Source organism: Macaca fascicularis, chromosome 13, assembly GCF_037993035.2.
Source record: "Macaca fascicularis isolate 582-1 chromosome 13, T2T-MFA8v1.1".
In the NCBI taxonomy this organism is placed as follows: Eukaryota; Metazoa; Chordata; class Mammalia; order Primates; family Cercopithecidae; genus Macaca; species Macaca fascicularis.
Window position 1 is genome coordinate 26,298,564 of NC_088387.1, and position 23,246 is coordinate 26,321,809.

Genomic DNA, 23,246 nt, shown 5'->3' on the forward strand with positions numbered 1-23,246 from the left:
GGAAGCCCGTAGAGGTCTATGGTGACAAAGGAAATATCCTCAAATGAAATCTGGAAAGAAGCTTTCTGAGATACTGCTTAGTGTTCTGTTAATTCATCTCACAGAGTTACATCTGTATTTCATGGATCTCTTTGCTAGCCTTATTTCTGTGGAATCTGAGAACAGATATTTCGGATCCCTTTGAAGACTATAGGGCCAAAGGAAATATCCTCCGATAACAAAGAGAAAGAAGCTTTCTGAGAAACTTCTTTGAGTTCTGTGAAATCATCTCACAGAGTTACAGCTTTCGCCTGAAGAAGCCTTTCGCTAAGACAGTTCTTGTGGAATTGGCAAAGTGATATTTGGATGGCCATAGGGGGCTATGGTGAAAAAGGAAATATCCTCAGATGAAATCTGGAAAGATGCTTTCTTAGAAACTGCTTAGTGTTCTGTTAATTCATCTCACAGAGTTACATCTGTATTTCGTGGATCTCTTTGCTAGCCTTATTTCTGCGGAATCTGAGAACAGATATTTCGGATCCCTTGGAAGACTATAGGGCCAAAGGAAATATCCTCCGATAACAAACAGAAAGAAGCTTTCTGAGAAACTTCTTTGTATTCTGTGAAATCATCTCACAGATTTAAAGCTTTCCCCTCAAGAAGCCTTTCGCGAAGACAGTTCTTGTGGAATTGACAAAGTGATATTTGGAAGCCCGTAGAGGTCTATGGTGACAAAGGAAATATCCTCAAATGAAATCTGGAAAGAAGCTTTCTGAGATACTGCTTAGTGTTCTGTTAATTCATCTCACAGAGTTACATCTGTATTTCGTGGATCTCTTTGCTAGCCTTATTTCTGTGGAATCTGAGAACAGATATTTCGGATCCCTTTGAAGACTATAGGGCCAAAGGAAGTATCCTCCGATAACAAAGAGAAAGAAGCTTTCTGAGAAACTTCTTTGTGTTCTGTGAAATCATCTCACAGAGTTACAGCTTTCCACTCAAGAAGCCTTTCGCTAAGACAGTTCTTGTGGAATAGGCAAAGTGATATTTGGAAGCCCATGTTGGGATATTGTGAAAATGGAAATATCCTCAGATCAAATACGGAAAGAAGCTTTCTGAGAAACTGCTTAGTGTTCTGTTAATTCATCTCACAGAGTTACATTTGTATTTCGTGGATCTCTTTGCTAGCCTTATTTCTGTGGAATCAGAGAAGAGATATTTCGGATCCCTTGGAAGAATATAGGGCCAATATAAATATCCTCCGATACCAAAGAGAAAGAAGCTTTCTGAGAAACTTCTTTGTGTTCTGTGAAATCATCTCACAGAGTTACAGCTTTGCCTTCAAGAAGCCTTTCGCTAAGACAGTTCTTGTGGAATAGGCAAAGTGATATTTGGAATGCCATAGAGGACTATGGTGAAAAAGGAAATATCCTCAGATGAAATCTGGAAAGAAGCTTACGGAGGTACTGCTTAGTGTTCTGTTAATTCATCTCACAGAGTTACATCTGTATTTCGTGGATCTCTTTGCTAGCCTTATTTCTGTGGAATCTGAGAACAGATATTTCAGATCCCTTTGAAGACAATAGGGCCAAAGGAAATATCCTCCGATACCAAAGAGAAAGAAGCATTCTGAGAAACTTCTTTGTGTTCTGTGAAATCGTCTCACAGAGTTACAGCTTTCCCCTCAAGAAGACTTTCGCTAAGACAGTTCTTGTGGAATTGGCAAAGTGATATTTGGAAGGCCATAGAGGGCTATGGTGAAAAAGGAAATATCCTCAGATGAAATCTGGAAAGAAGCATTCTGTGAAACTGCTTAGTGTTCTGTTAATTCATCTCACAGAGTTCCATCTGTATTTCGTGGATCTGTTTGCTACCTTATTTCTGTGGAATCTGAGAACAAATATTTCCGATCCCTTTGAAGACTATAGGGCCAAAGGAAATGTCCTCCGATAACAAAGAGAAAGAAGTTTTCTGAGAAACTTCTTTGTGTTCTGTGAAATCATCTCACAGAGTTACAGCTTTCCCTTCAAGAAGCCTTTCGGTAAGACAGTTCTTGTGGAATTGCAAAGTGATATTTGGAAGCCCAAGGAGGGCTATGGTGAAAAAGGAAATATCCCCAGATGAAATCTGGAAAGAAGCTTTCTGAGAAACTGCTTAGTGTTCTGTTAATTCATCTCAGAGAGTTACATTTGTATTTCGTGGATCTCTTTGCTAGCCTTATTTCTGTGGAATCTGAGAAGAGATATTTCGGATCCCTTAGAAGACTATAGGGCCAATGGAAATATCCTCCGATACCAAAGAGAAAGAAGCTTTCTGAGAAACTTCTTTGTGTTCTGTGAAATCATCTCACAGAGTTACAGCTTTCCCCTCAAGAAGCCTTTCGCTAAGACAGTTCTTGTGGAATAGGCAAAGTGATAGTTGGAAGGCCATAGAGGGCTATAGTGAAAAAGGAAATATCCTCAGATGAAATCTGGAAAGAAGCTTACGGAGAAACTGCTTAGTGGCCTGTTAATTCAACTCACAGAGTTACATCTGTATTTCGTGGATCTCTTTGCTAGCCTATTTCTGTGGAATCTGAGAACAGATATTTCGGATCCCTTAGAAGACTATAGGGCCAAAGGAAATATCCTCCGATAACAAAGAGAAAGAAGCTTTCTGAGAAACTTCTTTGTTTTCTGTGAAATCATCTCACAGATTTAAAGCTTTCCCTTCAAGAAGCATTTCGCTAAGACAGTTCTTGTGGAATTGACAAAGTGATATTTGGAAGCCCGTAGAGGTCTATGGTGACAAAGGAAATATCCTCAAATGAATCTGGAAAGAAGCTTTCTGAGATACTGCTTAGTGTTCTGTTAATTCATCTCACAGAGTTACATCTGTATTTCGTGGATCTCTTTGCTAGCCTTATTTCTGTGGAATCTGAGAACAGATATTTCGGATCCCTTTGAAGACTATAGGGCCAAAGGAAATATCCTCCGATAACAAAGAGAAAGAAGCTTTCTGAGAAACTTCTTTGAGTTCTGTGAAATCATCTCACAGAGTTACAGCTTTCGCCTGAAGAAGCCTTTCGCTAAGACAGTTCTTGTGGAATTGGCAAAGTTATATTTGGAAGGCCATAGGGGGCTATGGTGAAAAAGGAAATATCCTCAGATGAAATCTGGAAAGAAGCTTTCTGAGAAACTGCTTAGTGTTCTGTTAATTCATCTCACAGAGTTACATCTGTATTTCGTGGATCTCTTTACTAGCCTTATTTCTGTGGAATCTGAGAACAGATATTTCGGATCCCTTGGAAGACTATAGGGCCAAAGGAAATATCCTCCGATAACAACGAGAAAGAAGCTTTCTGAGAAACTTCTTTGTGTTCTGTGAAATCATCTCTGGGAGTTACAGGTTTCCCCTCAAGAAGCCTTTCGCTAAGACAGTTCTTGTGGAATTGGATAAGTGATATTTGGAAGCCCATAGAGGACTATGGTGAAAAAGGAAATATCCTCAGATGAAATCTGGAAAGAAGCTTTCTGTGAAACTGCTTAGTGTTCTGTTAATTCAACGCACAGAGTTGCATCTGTATTTCGTGGATCTCTTGCTAGCCTTATTTCTGTGGAATCTGGGAACAGATATTTCGGATCCCTTTGAAGACTATAGGGTGAAAGGAAATATCCTGCGATAACAAAGAGAAAGAAGCTTTCTGAGAAACTTCTTTGTGTTCTGTGAAATCATCTCACAGAGTTACACCTTTCGCCTCAAGAAGCCTTTCGCTAAGACAGTTCTTGTGGAATAGGCAAAGTGATATTTGGAAGCCTATATTGGGAAATGGTGAAAAAGGAAATATCTTCAGATGAAATCTGGAAAGAATCTTTCTGAGAAACCGCTTAGTGTTCTGTTAATTCATCTCACAGAGTTACATCTGTATTTCGTGGACCTCTTTGCTATCCTTATTTCTGTGGAATCTGAGAACAGATATTTCGGATCCCTTTGAAGACTATAGGGCCAAAGGAAATATCCTCCGATAACAAAGAGAAAGAAGCTTTGTGAGAAACTTCTTTGTTTTCTGTGAAATCATCTCACAGATTTAAAGCTTTCCCCTCAAGAAGCGTTTCGCTAAGACAGTTCTTGTGGAATTGACAAAGTGATATTTGGAAGCCCGTAGAGGTCTATGGTGACAAAGGAAATATCCTCAAATGAAATCTGGAAAGAAGCTTTCTGAGATACTGCTTAGTGTTCTGTTAATTCATCTCACAGAGTTACATCTGTATTTCGTGGATCTCTTTGCTAGCCTTATTTCTGTGGAATCTGAGAACAGATATTTCGGATCCCTTTGAAAACTATAGGGCCAAAGGAAATATCCTCCGATAACAAAGAGAAAGAAGCTTTCTGAGAAACTTCTTTGAGTTCTGTGAAATCATCTCACAGAGTTACAGCTTTCGCCTGAGGAAGCCTTTCGCTAAGACAGTTCTTGTGGAATTGGCAAAGTGATATTTGGAAGGCCATAGGGGGCTATGGTGAAAAAGGAAATATCCTCAGATGAAATCTGGAAAGAAGCTTTCTGAGAAACTGGTTAGTGTTCTGTTAATTCATCTCACAGAGTTACATCTGTATTTCGTGGATCTCTTTGCTAGACTTATTTCTGTGGAATCCGAGAACAGATATTTCGGATCCCTTGGAAGACTATAGGGCCAAAGGAAATATCCTCCGATAACAAAGAGAAACAAGCTTTTTGAGAAACTTCTTTGAGATCTGTGAAATCATCTCACAGAGTTACAGCTTTCGCCTCAAGAAGCCTTTCGGTAAGACAGTTCTTGTGGAATTTGCAAAGTGATATTTGGAAGCCCAGAGAGGGCTATGCTGAAAAAGGATATTCTCAGATGAAATCTGGAAAGAAGCATTATGAGAAACTGCTCTGTGATATGTGACTTCCACTCACAGAGTTACATCTGTATTTCGTGGATCTCTTTGCTAGCCTTATTTCTGTGGAATCTGAGAACAGATATTTCGAATCCCTTGGAAGACTATAGGGCCAATGGAAATATCCTCCGATAACAAAGAGAAAGAAGCTTTCTGAGAAACTTCTTTGTGTTCTGTGAAATCATCTCACAGAGTTACAGCTTTCCCCTCAAGAAGCCTTTCGCTAAGACAGTTCTTGTGGAAATGGCAAAGTGATATTTGGAAGCCCATAGAGGGCTATGGTGAAAAAGGAAATATCCTCAGATGAAATCTGGAAAGAAGCTTTCTGAGAAACTGCTTAGTGTTCTGTTAATTCATCTCACAGAGTTACATCTGTATTTCGTAGATCTCTTTACTAGCCTTATTTCTGCGGAATCTGAGAACAGATATTTCGGATCCCTTGGAAGACTATAGAGCCAAAGGAAATATCCTCCGATAACAACGAGAAAGAAGCTTTCTGAGAAACTTCTTTGTGTTCTGTGAAATCATCTCTGGGAGTTACAGCTTTCCCCTCAAGAAGGCTTTCGCTAAGACAGTTCTTGTGGAATTGGATAAGTGATATTTGGAAGCCCATAGAGGACTATGGTGAAAAAGGAAATATCCTCAGATGAAATCTGGAAAGAAGCTTTCTGTGAAACTGCTTAGTGTCCTGTTAATTCAACGCACAGAGTTACATCTGTATTTCGTGGATCTCTTTGCTAGCCTTATTTCTGTGGAATCTGGGAACAGATATTTCGGATCCCTTTGAAGACTATAGGGCGAAAGAAAATATCCTGCGATAACAAAGAGAAAGAAGCTTTCTGTGAAACTTCTTTGTGTTCTCTTAAATCATCTCACAGAGTTACACCTTTCGCCTCAAGAAGCCTTTCGCTAAGACAGTTCTTGTGGAATAGGCAAAGTGATATTTGGAAGCCCATATTGGGCAATGGTGAAAAAGGAAATACCTTCAGATGAAATCTGGAAAGAATCTTTCTGAGAAACCGCTTAGTGTTCTGTTAATTCATCTCACAGAGTTACATCTGTATTTCGTGGACCTCTTTGCTATCCTTATTTCTGTGGAATCTGAGAACAGATATTTCGGATCCCTTTGAAGACTATAGGGCCAAAGGAAATATCCTCCGATAACAAAGAGATATAAGCTTTGTGAGAAACTTCTATGTTTTCTGTGAAATCATCTCACAGATTTAAAGCTTTCCCCTCAAGAAGCGTTTCGCTAAGACAGTTCTTGTGGAATTGACAAAGTGATATTTGGAAGCCCGTAGAGGTCTATGGTGACAAAGGAAATATCCTCAAATGAAATCTGGAAAGAAGCTTTCTGAGATACTGCTTAGTGTTCTGTTAATTCATCTCACAGAGTTACATCTGTATTTCGTGGATCTCTTTGCTAGCCTTATTTCTGTGGAATCTGAGAACAGATATTTCGGATCCCTTTGAAGACTATAGGGCCAAAGGAAATATCCTCCGATAACAAAGAGAAAGAAGCTTTCTGAGAAACTTCTTTGAGTTCTGTGAAATCATCTCACAGAGTTACAGCTTTCGCCTGAAGAAGCCTTTCGCTAAGACAGTTCTTGTGGAATTGGCAAAGTGATATTTGGAAGGCCATAGGGGGCTATGGTGAAAAAGGAAATATCCTCAGATGAAATCTGGAAAGAAGCTTTCTGAGAAACTGCTTAGTGTTTTGTTAATTCATCTCACAGAGTTACATCTGTATTTCGTGGATCTCTTTGCTAGCCTTATTTCTGTGGAATCTGAGAACAGATATTTCGGATCCCTTTGAAGACTATAGGGCCAAAGGAAATATCCTCCGATAACAAAGAGAAACAGCTTTCTGAGAAACTTCTTTGAGATCTGTGAAATCATCTCACAGAGTTACAGCTTTCCACTCAAGAAGCCTTTCGCTAAGTCAGTTCTTGTGGAATTTGCAAAGTGATATTTGGAAGCCCAGAGAGGGCTGTGCTGAAAAAGGATATTCTCAGATGAAATCTGGAAAGAAGCATTATGAGAAACTGCTCTGTGATATGTGACTTCCACTCACAGAGTTACATCTGTATTTCGTGGATCTCTTTGCTAGCCTTATTTCTGTGGAATCTGAGAACAGATATTTCGATTCCCTTTGAAGACTATAGGGCCAATGGAAATATCCTCCGATAACAAAGAGAAAGAAGCTTTCTGATAAACTTCTTTGTGTTCTGTGAAATCATCTCACAGAGTTACAGCTTTCCCCTCAAGAAGCCTTTCGCTAAGACAGTTCTTGTGGAAATGGCAAAGTGATATTTGGAAGCCGATAGAGGGCTATGGTGAAAAAGGAAATATCCTCAGAAGAATCTGGAAAGAAGTTTTCTGAGAAACTGCTTAGTGTTCTGTTAATTCATCTCACAGAGTTACATCTGTATTTCGTGGATCTCTCTACTAGCCTTATTTCTGCGGAATCTGAGAACAGATATTTCGGATCCCTTGGAAGACTATAGGGCCAAAGGAAATATCCTCCGATAACAACGAGAAAGAAGCTTTCTGAGAAACTTCTTTGTGTTCTGTGAAATCATCTCTCGGAGTTACAGCTTTCCCCTCAAGAAGCCTTTCGCTAAGACAGTTCTTGTGGAATTGGATAAGTGATATTTGGAAGCCCATAGAGGACTATGGTGAAAAAGGAAATATCCTCAGATGAAATCTGGAAAGAAGCTTTCTGTGAAACTGCTTAGTGTTCTGTTAATTCAACGCACAGAGTTGCATCTGTATTTCGTGGATCTCTTTGCTAGCCTTATTTCTGTGGAATCTGGGAACAGATATTTCGGATCCCTTTGAAGACTATAGGGCGAAAGGAAATATCCTGCGATAACAAAGAGAAAGAAGCTTTCTGAAAAACTTCTTTGTGTTCTGTGAAATCATCTCACAGAGTTACACCTTTCGCCTCCAGAAGCCTTTCGCTAAGACAGTTCTTGTGGAATAGGCAAAGTGATATTTGGAAGCCCATATTGGGCAATGGTGAAAAAGGAAATATCTTCAGATGAAGTCTGGAAAGAATCTTTCTGAGAAACCGCTTAGTGTTCTGTTAATTCATCTCACAGAGTTACATCTGTATTTCATGGACCTCTTTGCTAGCCTTATTTCTGTGGAATCTGAGAACAGATATTTCGGATCCCTTTGAAGACTATAGGGCCAAAGGAAATATCCTCCGATAACAAACAGAAAGATGCTATCTGAGAAACTTCTTTGTTTTCTGTGAAATCATCTCACAGATTTAAAGCTTTCCCCTCAAGAAGCCTTTCGCTAAGACAGTTCTTGTGGAATTGGCAAAGTGATATTTGGAAGCCCGTAGAGGTCTATGGTGACAAAGGAAATATCCTCAAATGAAATCTGGAAAAAAGCTTTCTGAGATACTGCTTAGTGTTCTGTTAATTCATCTCACAGAGTTACATCTGTATTTCGTGGATCTCTTAGCTAGCCTTATTTCTGTGGAATCTGAGAACAGATATTTCGGATCCCTTTGAAGACTACAGGGCCAAAGGAAATATCCTCCGATAACAAAGAGAAAGAAGCTTTCTGAGAAACTTCTTAGAGTTCTGTGAAATCATCTCACAGAGTTACAGCTTTCCCCTCAAGAAGCCTTTCGCTAAGACAGTTGTTGTGGAATTGGAAAAGTGATATTTGGAAGCCCATAGAGGACTATGGTGAAAAAGGAAATATCCTCAGATGAAATCTGGAAAGAAGCTTTCTGTGAAACTGCTTAGTGTTCTGTTAATTCAACTCACAGAGTTGCATCTGTATTTCGTGGATCTCTTTGCTAGCCTTATTTCTGTGGAATCTGGGAACAGATATTTCGGATCCCTTTGAAGACTATAGGGCGAAAGCAAATATCCTGCGATAACAAACAGAAAGAAGCTTTCTGAGAAACTACATTGTGTTCTGTGAAATCATCTCACAAAGTTACAGCTTTTGCCTCAAAAAGCCTTTCGCTAAGACAGTTCTTGTGGAATTGGCAAAGTGATATTTGGAAGCCCATAGAGGGCTATGGTGAAAAAGGAAATATCCTCAGATGAAATGTGGAAAGAAGTTTTCTGAGAAACTGCTTAGTGTTCTGTTAATTCATCTCACAGAGTTACATCTGTATTTCGTGGATCTCGTTGCTCGCCTTATTTCTGTGGAATCTGAGAACAGGTATTTCGGATCCCTTTGAAGACTATAGGGCCAAAGGAAATATCCTCCGATAAAAAAGAGAAAGAAGCTTTCTGAGAAACTTCTTTGTGTTCTGTGAAATCATCTCACAGAGTTACAGCTTTCCCCTCAAGAAACATTTCGCTAAGACAGTTCTTGTGGAATTGGCAAAGTGATATTTGGAAGCCCGTAGAGGTCTATGGTGACAAAGGAAATATCTTCAGATGAAATCTGGAAAGAAGCTTTCTGAGAAACTGCTTAGTGTTCTGTTAGTTCATCTCACAGCGTTACATCTGTATTTTGTGGATCTCTTTGCTAGCCTTATTTCTGTGGAATTTGAGAACAGATATTTCAGATCCCTTTGAAGACTATAGGGCCAAAGGAAATAACCTCCGTCAACAAAGAGAAAGAAGCTTTCTGAGAAACTTCTTTGTGTTCTGTGAAATCATCTCTCGGAGTTACAGCTTTCCCCTCAAGAAGCCTTTCGCTAAGACAGTTCTTGTGGAATTGGAAAAGTGATATTTGGAAGCCCATAGAGGACTATGATGAAAAAGGAAATACCCTCAGAGGAAATCTGGAAAGAAGCTTTCTGTGAAACTGCTTAGTGTTCTGTTAATTCAACTCACAGATTTGCATCTGTATTTCGTGGATCTCTTTGCTAGCCTTATTTCTGTGGAATCTGGGAACAGATATTTCGGATCCCTTTGAAGACTATAGGGCGAAAGGAAATAGCCTGCGATAACAAAGAGAAAGAAGCTTTCTGAGAAACTTCTTTGTGTTCTGTGAAATCATCTCACAAAGTTACAGCTTTTGCCTCAAGAAGCCTTTCGCTAAGACAGTTCTTGTGGAATTGGCAAAGTGATATTTGGAAGCCCATAGAGGGCTATGGTGAAAAAGGAAATATCCTCTGATGAAATGTGGAAAGAAGTTTTCTGAGAAACTGCTTAGTGTTCTGTTAATTCATCTCACAGAGTTACATCTGTATTTCGTGGATCTCTTTGCTAGCCTTATTTCTGTGGAATCTGAGAACAGATATTTCGGATCCCTTTGAAGACTATAGGGCCAAAGGAAATATCCTCCGATAACAAAGAGAAAGAAGCTTTCCGAGAAACTTCTTTGTGTTCTGTGAAATCATCTCACAGAGTTACAGCTTTCCCCTCAAGAAACCTTTCGCTAAGACAGTTCTTGTGGAATTGGCAAAGTGATATGTGGAAGCCCATAGAGGGCTATGGTGAAAATGGATATATCCTCAGATGAAATCCGGAAAGAAGCTTTCTGAGAAACTGCTTAGTGTTCTGTTAATTCATCTCGCAGAGTTACATCTGTATTTCGTGGATCTCTTTGCTAGCCTTATTTCTGTGGAATCTGAGAACAGATATTTCAGATCCCTTGGAAGACTATAGGGCCAAAGGAAATATCCTCCGATAACAAAGAGAAAGAAGCTTTCTGAGAAACTTCTTTGTGTTCTGTGAAATCATCTCCAGAGTTACAGCTTTCCCCACAAGAAGCCTTTCACTAAGACAGTTCTTGTGGAATTGGCAAAGTGATATTTGGAAGCACTTAGAGGGCTATGTTGAAAATGGAAATATCCTCAGATGAAATCTGGAAAGAAGCTTTCTGAGAAACTGCTTAATGTTCTGTTAATTCATCTCACAGCGTTACATTTGTATTTTGTGGATCTCTTTGCTTGCCTTATTTCTGTGGAATCTGAGAACAGATATTTCGGATCCCTTTGTAGACTATATGGCCAAAGGAAATATCCTCCGTTAACAAAGAAAAAGAAGCTTTCTGAGAAACTTCTTTGTGTTCTGTGAAATCATCTCTCGGAGTTACAGCTTTCCCTCAAGAAGCCTTTCGCTAAGACAGTTCTTGTGGAATGGAAAAAGTGATATTTGGAAGCCCATAGAGGACTACGGTGAAAAAGGAAATATCCTCAGATGAAATCTGGAAAGAAGCTCTCTGGGAAACTGCTTAGTGTTCTGTTAATTCAACTCACAGAGTTGCATCTGTATTTCGTGGATCTCTTTGCTAGCCTTATTTCTGTGGAATCTGGGAACAGATATTTCGGATCCCTTTGAAGACTATAGGGCGAAAGGAAATATCCTGCGATAACAAAGAGAAAGAAGCTTTCTGAGAAACTTCTTTGTGTTCTGTGAAATCATCTCTCGGAGTTACAGCTTTCCCCTCAAGAAGCCTTTCGCTAAGACAGTTCTTGTGGAATTGGAAAAGTGATATTGGGAAGCCCATAGAGGACTATGGTGAAAAAGGAAATATCCTCAGATGAAATCTGGAAAGAAGCTTTCTGGGAAACTGCTTAGTGTTCTGTTAATTCAACTCACAGAGTTGCATCTGTATTTCGTGGATCTCTTTGCTAGCCTTATTTCTGTGGAATCTGGGAACAGATATTTCGGATCCCTTTGAAGACTATAGGGCGAAAGGAAATATCCTGCGATAACAAAGAGGAAGAAGCTTTCTGAGAAACTTCTTTGTGTTCTGTGAAATCATCTCACAAAGTTACAGCTTTTGCCTCAAGAAGCCTTTTGCTAAGACAGTTCTTGTGGAATTGGCAACGTGATATTTGGAAGCCCATAGAGGGCTATGGTGAAAAAGGAAATATCCTCAGATGAAATGTGGAAAGAAGTTTTCTGAGAAACTGCTTAGTGTTCTGTTAATTCATCTCACAGAGTTACATCTGTATTTCGTGGATCTTGTTGCTCGCCTTAGTTCTGTGGAATCTGAGAACAGATATTTCGGATCCCTTTGAAGACTATAGGGCCAAAGGAAATATACTCCAATAACAAAGAGAAAGAAGCTTTCTGAGAAACTTGTTTGTGTTCTGTGAAATCATCTCACAGAGTTACAGCTTTCCCCTCAAGAAGCCTTTCACGAAGACAGTTTTTGTGGAATTGGCAAAGTGATATTTGGAAGCCCGTAGAGGTCTATGGTGAGAAAGGAAGTATCCTCAGATGAAATCTGGAAAGAAGCTTTCTGAGAAACTGCTTAGTGTTCTGTTATTTCATCTCACAGAGTTACATCTGTATTTCGTGGATCTCTTTGCTAGTCTTATTTCTGTGGTATCTGAGAACAGATATTTCGGATCCCTTTGAAGACTATAGGGCCAAAGGAAATATCCTCCGATAACAAAGAGAAACAAGCTTTCTGAGAAACTTCTTTTAGTTCTGTGAAATCATCTCACAGAGTTACAGCTTTCACCTCAGGAAGCCTTTCACTAAGACAGTTCTTGTGGAATTTGCAAAGTGATATTTGGAAGCCCAGAGAGGGCTATGCTGAAAAAGGATATTCTCAGATGAAATCTGGAAAGAAGCATTATGAGAAACTGCTCTGTGATATGTGACTTCCACTCACAGAGTTACATCTCCTTTTCGTGGATCTCTTTGCTAGCCTTATTTCTGTGGAATCTGAGGACAGATATTTCGAATCCCTTGGAAGACTATAGGGCCAATGGAAATAACCTCCGATAACAAAGAGAAAGAAGCTTTCCGAGAAACTTCTTTGTGTTCTGTGAAATCATCTCACGGAGTTACACCTTTCGCCTCAAGAAGCCTTTCGCTAAGACAGTTCTTGTGGAATAGGCAAAGTGATATTTGGAAGCCCATATTGGGCAATGGTGAAAACGGAAATATCCTCAGATGAAATCTGGAAAGAATCTTCCTGAGAAACTGCTTAGTGTTCTGTTAATTCATCTCACAGAGTTACATCTGTATTTCATGGACCTCTTTGCTAGCCTTATTTCTGTGGAATCTGAGAACAGAAATTTCGGATCCCTTTGAAGACTATAGGGCCAGAGGAAATATCCTCCGATAACAAAGAGAAAGAAGCTTTCTGAGAAACTTCTTTGTGTTCTGTGAAATCATCTCACAGATTTACAGCTTTCCCGTCAAGAAGCCTTTCGCTAAGACAGTTCTTGTGGAATTGGCACAGTGATATTTGGAAGCCCGTAGAGGTCTATGGTGACAAAGGAAATATCCTCAAATGAAATCTGGAAAGAAGCTTTCTGAGATACTGCTTAGTGTTCTGTTAATTCATCTCACAGAGTTACATCCTTATTTCGTGGATCTCTTTGCTAGCTTTATTTCTGTGGAATCTGAGAACAGATATTTCGGATCCCTTAGAAGACTTTAGGGCCAAAGGAAATATCCTCCGATAACAAAGAGAAAGAAGCTTTCTGAGAAACTTCTTTGAGTTCTCTGAAATCATCTCACAGAGTTACAGCTTTCCCCTCAAGAAGCCTTTCGCTAAGACAGTTCTTGTGGAATTGGCAAAGTGATATTTGGAAGGCCATAGAGGGCTATGGTGAAAAAGGAAATATCCTCAGATGAAATCTGGAAAGAAGCTTTCTGAGAAACCGCTTAGTGTTCTGTTAATTCATCTCACAGAGTTACATCTGTATTTTTTGGATCTCTTTGCTAGCCTTATTTCTGTGGAATCTGAGACAGATATTTCGGATCCCTTTGAAGATTATAGGGCCAAAGGAAATATCCTCCGATAACAAAGAGAAAGAAGCGCTCTGAGAAACCTCTTTGTGTTCCGTGAAATCGTCTCACATAGTTACAGCTTTACCCTCAAGAAGCCTTTCGCTAAGACAGTTCTTGTGGAATTGGTAAACTGATATTTGGAAGCCCATAGAGGGCTAGTGTGAAAATCGAAGTATGCTCCGATGAAATCTGGAAAGAAGCTTTCTGAGAAACCGCTTAGTGTTCTGTCAATTCATCTCACAGAGTTACATCTGCATTTCGTGGATCTCTTTGCTAGCCTTATTTCTGTGGAATCTGAGAACAGATATTTCGGATCCCTTTGAAGACTATAGGGCCAAAGGAAATATCCTCCGATAACAAAGAGAAAGAAGTGCTCTGAGAAACTTCTTTGCGTTCTGTGAAATCATCTCACAGAGTTACAGCTTTCCCCTCAAGAAGCATTTCACTAAGACACTTTTTGTGGAATTGGAAAGTGATATTTGGAAGCCCATAGATGGCTATGGTGAAAAAGGAAATATCCTCAGATGAAATCTGGAAAGAAGCTTTCTGAGAAACTGCTCTGTGATATATGACTTCCACTCACAGAATTACACCTGTATTTCGTGGATCTCTTTGCTAGCCTTATTTCTGTGGAATCTGAGAACAGATATTTCGGATCCCATTTTAGACTATAGGGCCAAAGGAAATATCCTCCGATAACAAAGAGAAAGAAGCTTTATGAGAAACTTCCTTCTGTTCTGTGAAATCATCTCATGGAGTTACAGCTTTCCCCTCAGGAAGCCTTTCGCTAAGACAGTTCTTGAGGAATTGGCAAAGTGATATTTGGAAGCCCATAGAGGGCTATGGTGAAAATGGAAATATCCTCAGATGAAATCTGGAAAGAAGCTTTCTGAGAAACCGCTTAGTGTTCTGTTAATTCATCTCACAGACTTACATCTGTATTTTTTGGATCTCTTTGCTAGCCTTATTTCTGTGGAATCTGAGAACAGATATTTCCGATCCCTTTGAAGACTATAGGGCCAAAGGAAATATCCTCCGATAACAAAGTGAAAGAAGCGCTCTGAGAAACTTCTTTGTGTTCTGTGAAATCATCTCACAGAGTTACATCTTTCCCCTCAAGAAGCCTTTCACTAAGACAGTTCTTGTAGAATTGGAAAGTGATATTTGGAAGCCCTTAGAAGGCTATGGTGAAAAAGGAAATATCCTCAGATGAAATCTGGAAAGAAGCTGTCTCAGAAACTGCTCTGTGATATATGACTTCCACTCACAGAGTTACGTCTGTATTTCGTGGATTTCTTTGCTAGCCTTATTTCTGTGGAATCTCAGATCAGATATTTCGGATCCCTTGGAAGACTACAGGGTCAAAGGAAATATCCTCCGATAACAAAGAGTAAGAAGCATTCTGAGAAACTTCTTTGTGTTCTGTGAAATAAACTCACAGAGTTACAGCCTTCGCCTCAAGAAGACTTTCGCTAAGACAGTTCTTGTGGAATTGGCAATGTGATATTTGGAAGCCCATAGAGGGCTATGGTGAAAATGGAAATATCCTCAGATGAAGTCTGGAAAGAAGCTTTCTGAGAAACTGCTCTGCGATATGTGACTTCCACTCACAGAGTTACATCTGTATTTCGTGGATCTCTTTGCTAGCCTTCTTTCTATGGAATCTGAGAACAGATATTTCGGATCCCTTTGAAGACTATAGGGCCAAAGGAAATATCCTCCGATACCAAAGAGAAAGAAGCGCTCTGAGAAACTTCTTTGTGTTCTGTGAAATCATCTCACAAAGTTAGAGCTTTCCCCTCAAGAAGCCTTTCACTAAGACAGTTCTTGTGGAATTGGAAAGTGATATTTGGAAGCCCATAGAGGGCTATGGTGAAAAAGGAAATATACTCAGATGAAATCTGGAAAGATGCTTTCTGAGAAACTGCTCTGTGATATATGACTTCCAATCACTGAGTTCCATCTGTATTTCTTGGATCTCTTTGCTAGCCTTATTTCTGTGGAATATGAGAACAGATATTTCGGATCCTTTGGAAGACTATAGAGCCAAAGGAAATATCCTCCTATAACAAAGAGTAAGAAGCTTTCTGAGAAACTTCTTTGTGTTCTGTGAAATCATCTCACAGAGTTACAGCTTTCACCTCAAGAAGACTTTCCCTAAGACAGTTCTTGTGGAATTGGCAAAGTGATATTTGGAAGCCCATAGAGGGCTATGGTGAAAAAGGAAATATCCTCAGATGAAATCTGGAAAGAAGCTTTCTGAGAAACTGCTTAGTGTTCTGTTAATTCTTCTCACAGAGTTACATCTGTATTTCGTGGATCTCTTTGCTAGCCTTATTTCTGTGGAATCTGAGAACAGATATTTCGGATCCCTTTGAAGACTATAGGGCCAAAGGAAATATCCTCCGATAACAAAGAGAAAGAAGCTTTCTGAGAAACTTCTTTGTGTTCGGTGAAATCATCTCACAGAGTTACAGCTTTCCCCTCAAGAAGCCTTTCGCTAAGACAGTTCTTGTGGAATTGGCAAAGTGATATTTGGAAGGCCATAGAAGGCTATGGTGAAATAGTAAATATCCTCAGATGAAATCTGGAAAGAAGTTTTCTGAGTAACTGCTTAGTGTTCTGTTAATTTATCTCACAGAGTTACATGTGTATTTCGTGGATCTCTTTGCTAGGCTTAATTCTGTGGAATCTGAGAACAGATATTTCGGATCCCTTTGAAGACTATAGGGCCAAAGGAAACATAATCCGATAACAAAGAGAAAGAAGCTTTCTGAGAAACTTCTTTGTGTTCTGTGAAATAATCTCACAGAGTTACAGCTTTCCCCTCAAGAAGCCTTTCGCTAAGACAGTTCTTGTGGAATTGGCAAAGTGATATTTGGAAGCCCATAGAGGGATATTGTGAAAAGGGAAATATCCTCAAATGAAATCTGGAAAGAAGCTTTCCGAAAAACTGCTTATTCTTCTGTTAATTCATCTCACAGAGTTACATCTGTATTTCGTGTATCTCTTTGCTAGCCTTATTTCTGTGGAATCTGAGAACAGATATTTCGGATCCCTTGGAAGACTATAGGGCCAAAGGAAATATCCTCCGATAACAAAGAGAAAGAAGCTTTCTGAGAAACTTCTTTGTGTTCTGTGAAATCATCTCACAGAGTTACAGCTTTCCCCTCAAGAAGCCTTTCGCTAAGACAGTTCTTGTGGAATTGGCAAGGGGATATTTGGACGTCCATAGAGGGCTATGGTGAAAAATGAAATATCCTCCGATTAAATCTAGAAAGAAGCTTTCTGAGAAACTGCTTAGCGTTCTGTTAATTCAACTCACAGAGTTACATCTGTATTTCGTGGATCTCTTTGCTTGCCTTATTTCTGTGGAATCTGAGAACAGATATTTCGGATCCCTTTGTAGACTATAGGGCCAAAGGAAATATCCTCCGATGACAAAGAGAAAGAAGCTTTCTGAGAAACTTCTTTCTGTTCTGCGAAATCATCTCACGGAGTTACAGCTTTCCCCTCAAGAAGCCTTTCGCTAAGGTAGTTCTTGTGGAATTGGCAAAGTGATATTTGGAACCCCTAGAGGGCTATTGTGAAAATGGAAATATGCTCAGATGAAATCTGGAAAGAAGCTTTCTGAGAAACCGCTTAGTGTTCTGTTAATTCATCTCACAGAGTTACATCTGCATTTCGTGGATCTCTTTGCTAGCCTTATTTCTGTAGAATCTGAGAACAGAGATTTCGGATCCCTTTGAAGACTATAGGGCCAAAGGAAATATCCTCCGATAACAAAGAGAAGGAAGCTTTCTGAGAAACTTCTTTGTGTTCTGTGAAATCGTCTCACAGATTTACAGCTTTCCCCTCAAGAAGCCTTTTACTAAGACAGTTCTTGTGGAATTGGCAAAGTGATATTAGGAAGCCCATAGAGGGCTATTGTGAAAATTTAAATATCCTCAGATGAAATCTGGAAAGAAGCTTTCTGAGAAACTGCTTAGTGTTCTGCCAATTCATCTCACAGAGTTACAGCTGTATTTTGTGGATCTCTTTGCTAGCCTTATTTTTGTGGAATCTGAGGACAGATATTTCGGATCCCTTTGAAGACTATAGGGCCAAAGGAAATATCCTCCGATAACAAAGAGAAAGAAACTTTCTGAGAAACTTCTTTGTGTTCTGTGAAATCATCTCACAGAGTTACAGCTTTCCCCTCAAGAAGCCTTTCGCTAAGACAGTTCTTGTGGAATTGGCAAAGGATATTTGGAAGCCAATAGAGGGATATGGTGAAAAAGGAAATATCCTCAGATGAAATCTGGAAAGAAGCTTTCTGAGAAACTGCTTAGTGTTCTGTTAATTCATCTCAAAGAGTTACATCTGTATTTCGTGGATCTCTTTGCTAGCCTTATTTCTGTGGAATCTGAGAACAGATATTTCGGATCCCATTTTAGACTATAGGGCCAAAGGAAATATCCTCCGATAACAAAGAGAAAGAAGCTTTATGAGAAACTTCTTTCTGTTCTGTGAAATCATCTCCCGGAGTTACAGATTTCCCCTCAAGAAGCCTTTCGCTAAGACAGTTCTTGAGGAATTGGCAAAGTGATATTTGGAAGCCCATAGAGGGCTATGGTGAAAATGGAAATATCCTCAGATGAAATCTGGAAAGAAGCTTTCTGAGAAACCGCTTAGTGTTCTGTTAATTCATCTCACAGACTTACATCTGTATTTTTTCGATCTCTTTGCTAGCCTTATTTCTGTGTAATCTGAGAACAGATATTTCGGATCCCTTTGAAGACTAGAGGGCCAAAGGAAATATCCTCCGATAACAAAGAGAAAGAAGCGCTCTGAGAAACTTCTTTGTGTTCTGTGAAATCATCTCACAGAGTTACATCTTTCCCCTCAAGAAGCCTTTCACTAAGACAGTTCTTGTAGAATTGGAAAGTGATATTTGGAAGCCCTTAGAAGGCTATGTTGAAAAAGGAAATATCCTCAGATGAAATCTGGAAAGAAGCTTTCTGAGAAACTGCTTAGTGTTCTGTTAATTCATCACACAGAGTTACATCTGTATTTCGTGGATCTCTTTGCTAGCCTTATTTCTGTGGAATCTGAGAACAGATATTTCGGATCCCTTTGAAGACTATAGGGCCAAAAGAAATATCCTCCGATAACAAAGAGAAAGAAGCTTTCTGAGAAACTTCTTTGTGTTCTGTGAAATCATCTCACAGAGTTACAGCTTTCCCCTCAAGAAGCCTTTCGCTAAGACAGTTCTTGTGGAATTGGCAAAGTGATATTTGGAAGGCCATAGAAGGCTATGGTGAAATAGTAAATATCCTCAGATGAAATCTGGAAAGAAGTTTTCTGAGTAACTGCTTAGTGTTCTGTTAATTTATCTCACAGAGTTACATGTGTATTTCGTGGATCTCTTTGCTAGGCTTAATTCTGTGGAATCTGAGAACAGATATTTCGGATCCCTTTGAAGACTATAGGGCCAAAGGAAACATAATCCGATAACAAAGAGAAAGAAGCTTTCTGAGAAACTTCTTTGTGTTCTGTGAAATAATCTCACAGAGTTACAGCTTTCCCCTCAAGAAGCCTTTCGCTAAGACAGTTCTTGTGGAATTGGCAAAGTGATATTTGGAAGCCCATAGAGGGATATTGTGAAAAGGGAAATATCCTCAGATGAAATCTGGAAAGAAGCTTTCCGAAAAACTGCTTATTCTTCTGTTAATTCATCTCACAGAGTTACATCTGTATTTCGTGTATCTCTTTGCTAGCCTTATTTCTGTGGAATCTGAGAACAGATATTTCGGATCCCTTGGAAGACTATAGGGCCAAAGGAAATATCCTCCGATAACAAAGAGAAAGAAGCTTTCTGAGAAACTTCTTTGTGTTCTGTGAAATCATCTCACAGAATTACAGCTTTCCCCTCAAGAAGCCTTTCGCTAAGACAGTTCTTGTGGAATTGGCAAGGGGATATTTGGACGTCCATAGAGGGCTATGGTGAAAAATGAAATATCCTCCGATTAAATCTGGAAAGAAGCTTTCTGAGAAACTGCTTAGCGTTCTGTTAATTCAACTCACAGAGTTACATCTGTATTTCGTGGATCTCTTTGCTTGCCTTATTTCTGTGGAATCTGAGAACAGATATTTCGGATCCCTTTGTAGACTATAGGGCCAAAGGAAATATCCTCCGATGACAAAGAGAAAGAAGCTTTCTGAGAAACTTCTTTCTGTTCTGCGAAATCATCTCACGGAGTTACAGCTTTCCCCTCAAGAAGCCTTTCGCTAAGGTAGTTCTTGTGGAATTGGCAAAGTGATATTTGGAACCCCTAGAGGGCTATTGTGAAAATGGAAATATGCTCAGATGAAATCTGGAAAGAAGCTTTCTGAGAAACCGCTTAGTGTTCTGTTAATTCATCTCACAGAGTTACATCTGCATTTCGTGGATCTCTTTGCTAGCCTTATTTCTGTAGAATCTGAGAACAGAGATTTCGGATCCCTTTGAAGACTATAGGGCCAAAGGAAATATCCTCCGATAACAAAGAGAAGGAAGCTTTCTGAGAAACTTCTTTGTGTTCTGTGAAATCGTCTCACAGATTTACAGCTTTCCCCTCAAGAAGCCTTTTACTAAGACAGTTCTTGTGGAATTGGCAAAGTGATATTAGGAAGCCCATAGAGGGCTATTGTGAAAATTTAAATATCCTCAGATGAAATCTGGAAAGAAGCTTTCTGAGAAACTGCTTAGTGTTCTGCCAATTCATCTCACAGAGTTACAGCTGTATTTTGTGGATCTCTTTGCTAGCCTTATTTTTGTGGAATCTGAGGACAGATATTTCGGATCCCTTTGAAGACTATAGGGCCAAAGGAAATATCCTCCGATAACAAAGAGAAAGAAACTTTCTGAGAAACTTCTTTGTGTTCTGTGAAATCATCTCACAGAGTTACAGCTTTCCCCTCAAGAAGCCTTTCGCTAAGACAGTTCTTGTGGAATTGGCAAAGGATATTTGGAAGCCAATAGAGGGATATGGTGAAAAAGGAAATATCCTCAGATGAAATCTGGAAAGAAGCTTTCTGAGAAACTGCTTAGTGTTCTGTTAATTCATCTCAAAGAGTTACATCTGTATTTCGTGGATCTCTTTGCTAGCCTTATTTCTGTGGAATCTGAGAACAGATATTTCGGATCCCATTTTAGACTATAGGGCCAAAGGAAATATCCTCCGATAACAAAGAGAAAGAAGCTTTATGAGAAACTTCTTTCTGTTCTGTGAAATCATCTCCCGGAGTTACAGCTTTCCCCTCAAGAAGCCTTTCGCTAAGACAGTTCTTGAGGAATTGGCAAAGTGATATTTGGAAGCCCATAGAGGGCTATGGTGAAAATGGAAATATCCTCAGATGAAATCTGGAAAGAAGCTTTCTGAGAAACCGCTTAGTGTTCTGTTAATTCATCTCACAGACTTACATCTGTATTTTTTGGATCTCTTTGCTAGCCTTATTTCTGTGTAATCTGAGAACAGATATTTCGGATCCCTTTGAAGACTATAGGGCCAAAGGAAATATCCTCCGATAACAAAGAGAAAGAAGCGCTCTGAGAAACTTCTTTGTGTTCTGTGAAATCATCTCACAGAGTTACATCTTTCCCCTCAAGAAGCCTTTCACTAAGACAGTTCTTGTAGAATTGGAAGGTGATATTTGGAAGCCCTTAGAAGGCTATGGTGAAAAAGGAAATATCCTCAGATGAAATCTGGAAAGAAGCTGTCTCAGAAACTGCTCTGTGATATATGACTTCCACTCACAGAGTTACGTCTGTATTTCGTGGATTTCTTTGCTAGCCTTATTTCTGTGGAATCTGAGATCAGATATTTCGGATCCCTTGGAAGACTACAGGGTCAAAGGAAATATCCTCCGATAACAAAGAGTAAGAAGCATTCTGAGAAACTTCTTTGTGTTCTGTGAAATAAACTCACAGAGTTACAGCATTCGCCTCAAGAAGACTTTCGCTAAGACAGTTCTTGTGGAATTGGCAATGTGATATTTGGAAGCCCATAGAGGGCTATGGTGAAAATGGAAATATCCTCAGATGAAATCTGGAAAGAAGCTTTCTGAGAAACTGCTCTGTGATATGTGACTTCCACTCACAGAGTTACATCTGTATTTCGTGGATCTCTTTGCTACCCTTCTTTCTATGGAATCTGAGAACAGATATTTCGGATCCCTTTGAAGACTATAGGGCCAAAGGAAATATCCTCCGATAACAAAGAGAAAGAAGCGCTCTGAGAAACTTCTTTGCGTTCTGTGAAATCATCTCACAGAGTTACAGCTTTCCCCTCAAGAAGCCTTTCACTAAGACAGTTCTTGTGGAATTGGCAAAGTGATATTTGGAAGCCCATAGAGGGCTAGGGTGAAAATGGAAATATCCTCAGATGAAATCTGGAAAGAAGCTTTCTGAGAAACCGCTTAGTGTTCTGTTAATTCATCCCACAGACTTACATCTGTATTTTTTGGATCTCTTTGCTAGCCTTATTTCTGTGGAATCTGAGAACAGATATTTCGGATCCCTTTGAAGACTATAGGGCCAAAGGAAATATCCTCCGATACCAAAGAGAAAGAAGCGCTCTGAGAAACTTCTTTGTGTTCTGTGAAATCATCTCACAGAGTTACAGCTTTCCCCTCAAGAAGCCTTTCACTAAGACAGTTCTTGTGGAATTGGAAAGTGATATTTGGAAGCCCATAGAGGGCTATGGTGAAAAAGGAAATATACTCAGATGAAATCTGGAAAGATGCTTTCTGAGAAACTGCTCTGTGATATATGACTTCCAATCACAGAGTTACATCTGTATTTCTTGGATCTCTTTGCTAGCCTTATTTCTGTGGAATATGAGAACAGATATTTCGGATCCCTTGGAAGACTATAGAGCCAAAGGAAATATCCTCCTATAACAAAGAGTAAGAAGCTTTCTGAGAAACTTCTTTGTGTTCTGTGAAATCATCTCACAGAGTTACAGCTTTCACCTCAAAAAGACTTTCGCTAAGACAGTTCTTGTGGAATTGGCAAAGTGATATTTGGAAGCCCATAGAGGGCTATGGTGAAAATGGAAATATCCTCAGATGAAATCTGGAAAGAAGCTTTCTGAGAAACTGCTTAGTGTTCTGTTAATTCTTCTCACAGAGTTACATCTGTATTTCGTGGATCTCTTTGCTAGCCTTATTTCTGTGCAATCTGAGAACAGATATTTCGGATCCCTTTGAAGACTATAGGGTCAAAGGAAATATCCTCCGATAACAAAGAGAAGGAAGCTTTCTGAGAAACTTCTTTGTGTTCTGTGAAATCATCTCACAGAGTTACAGCTTTCCCCTCAAGAAGCCTTTCGCTAAGACAGTTCTTGTGGAATTGGCAAAGTTATATTTGGAAGGCCATAGATGGCTATGGTGAAATAGTAAATATCCTCAGATGAAATCTGGAAAGAAGTTTTCTGAGTAACTGCTTAGTGTTCTGTTAATTTATCTCACAGAGTTACATGTGTATTTCGTGGATCTCTTTGCTAGGCTTATTTCTGTGGAATCTAAGAACAGATATTTCGGATCCCTTTGAAGACTATAGGGCCAAAGGAAACATAATCCGATAACAAAGAGAAAGAAGCTTTCTGAGAAACTTCTTTGTGTTCTGTGAAATAATCTCACAGAGTTACAGCTTTCCCC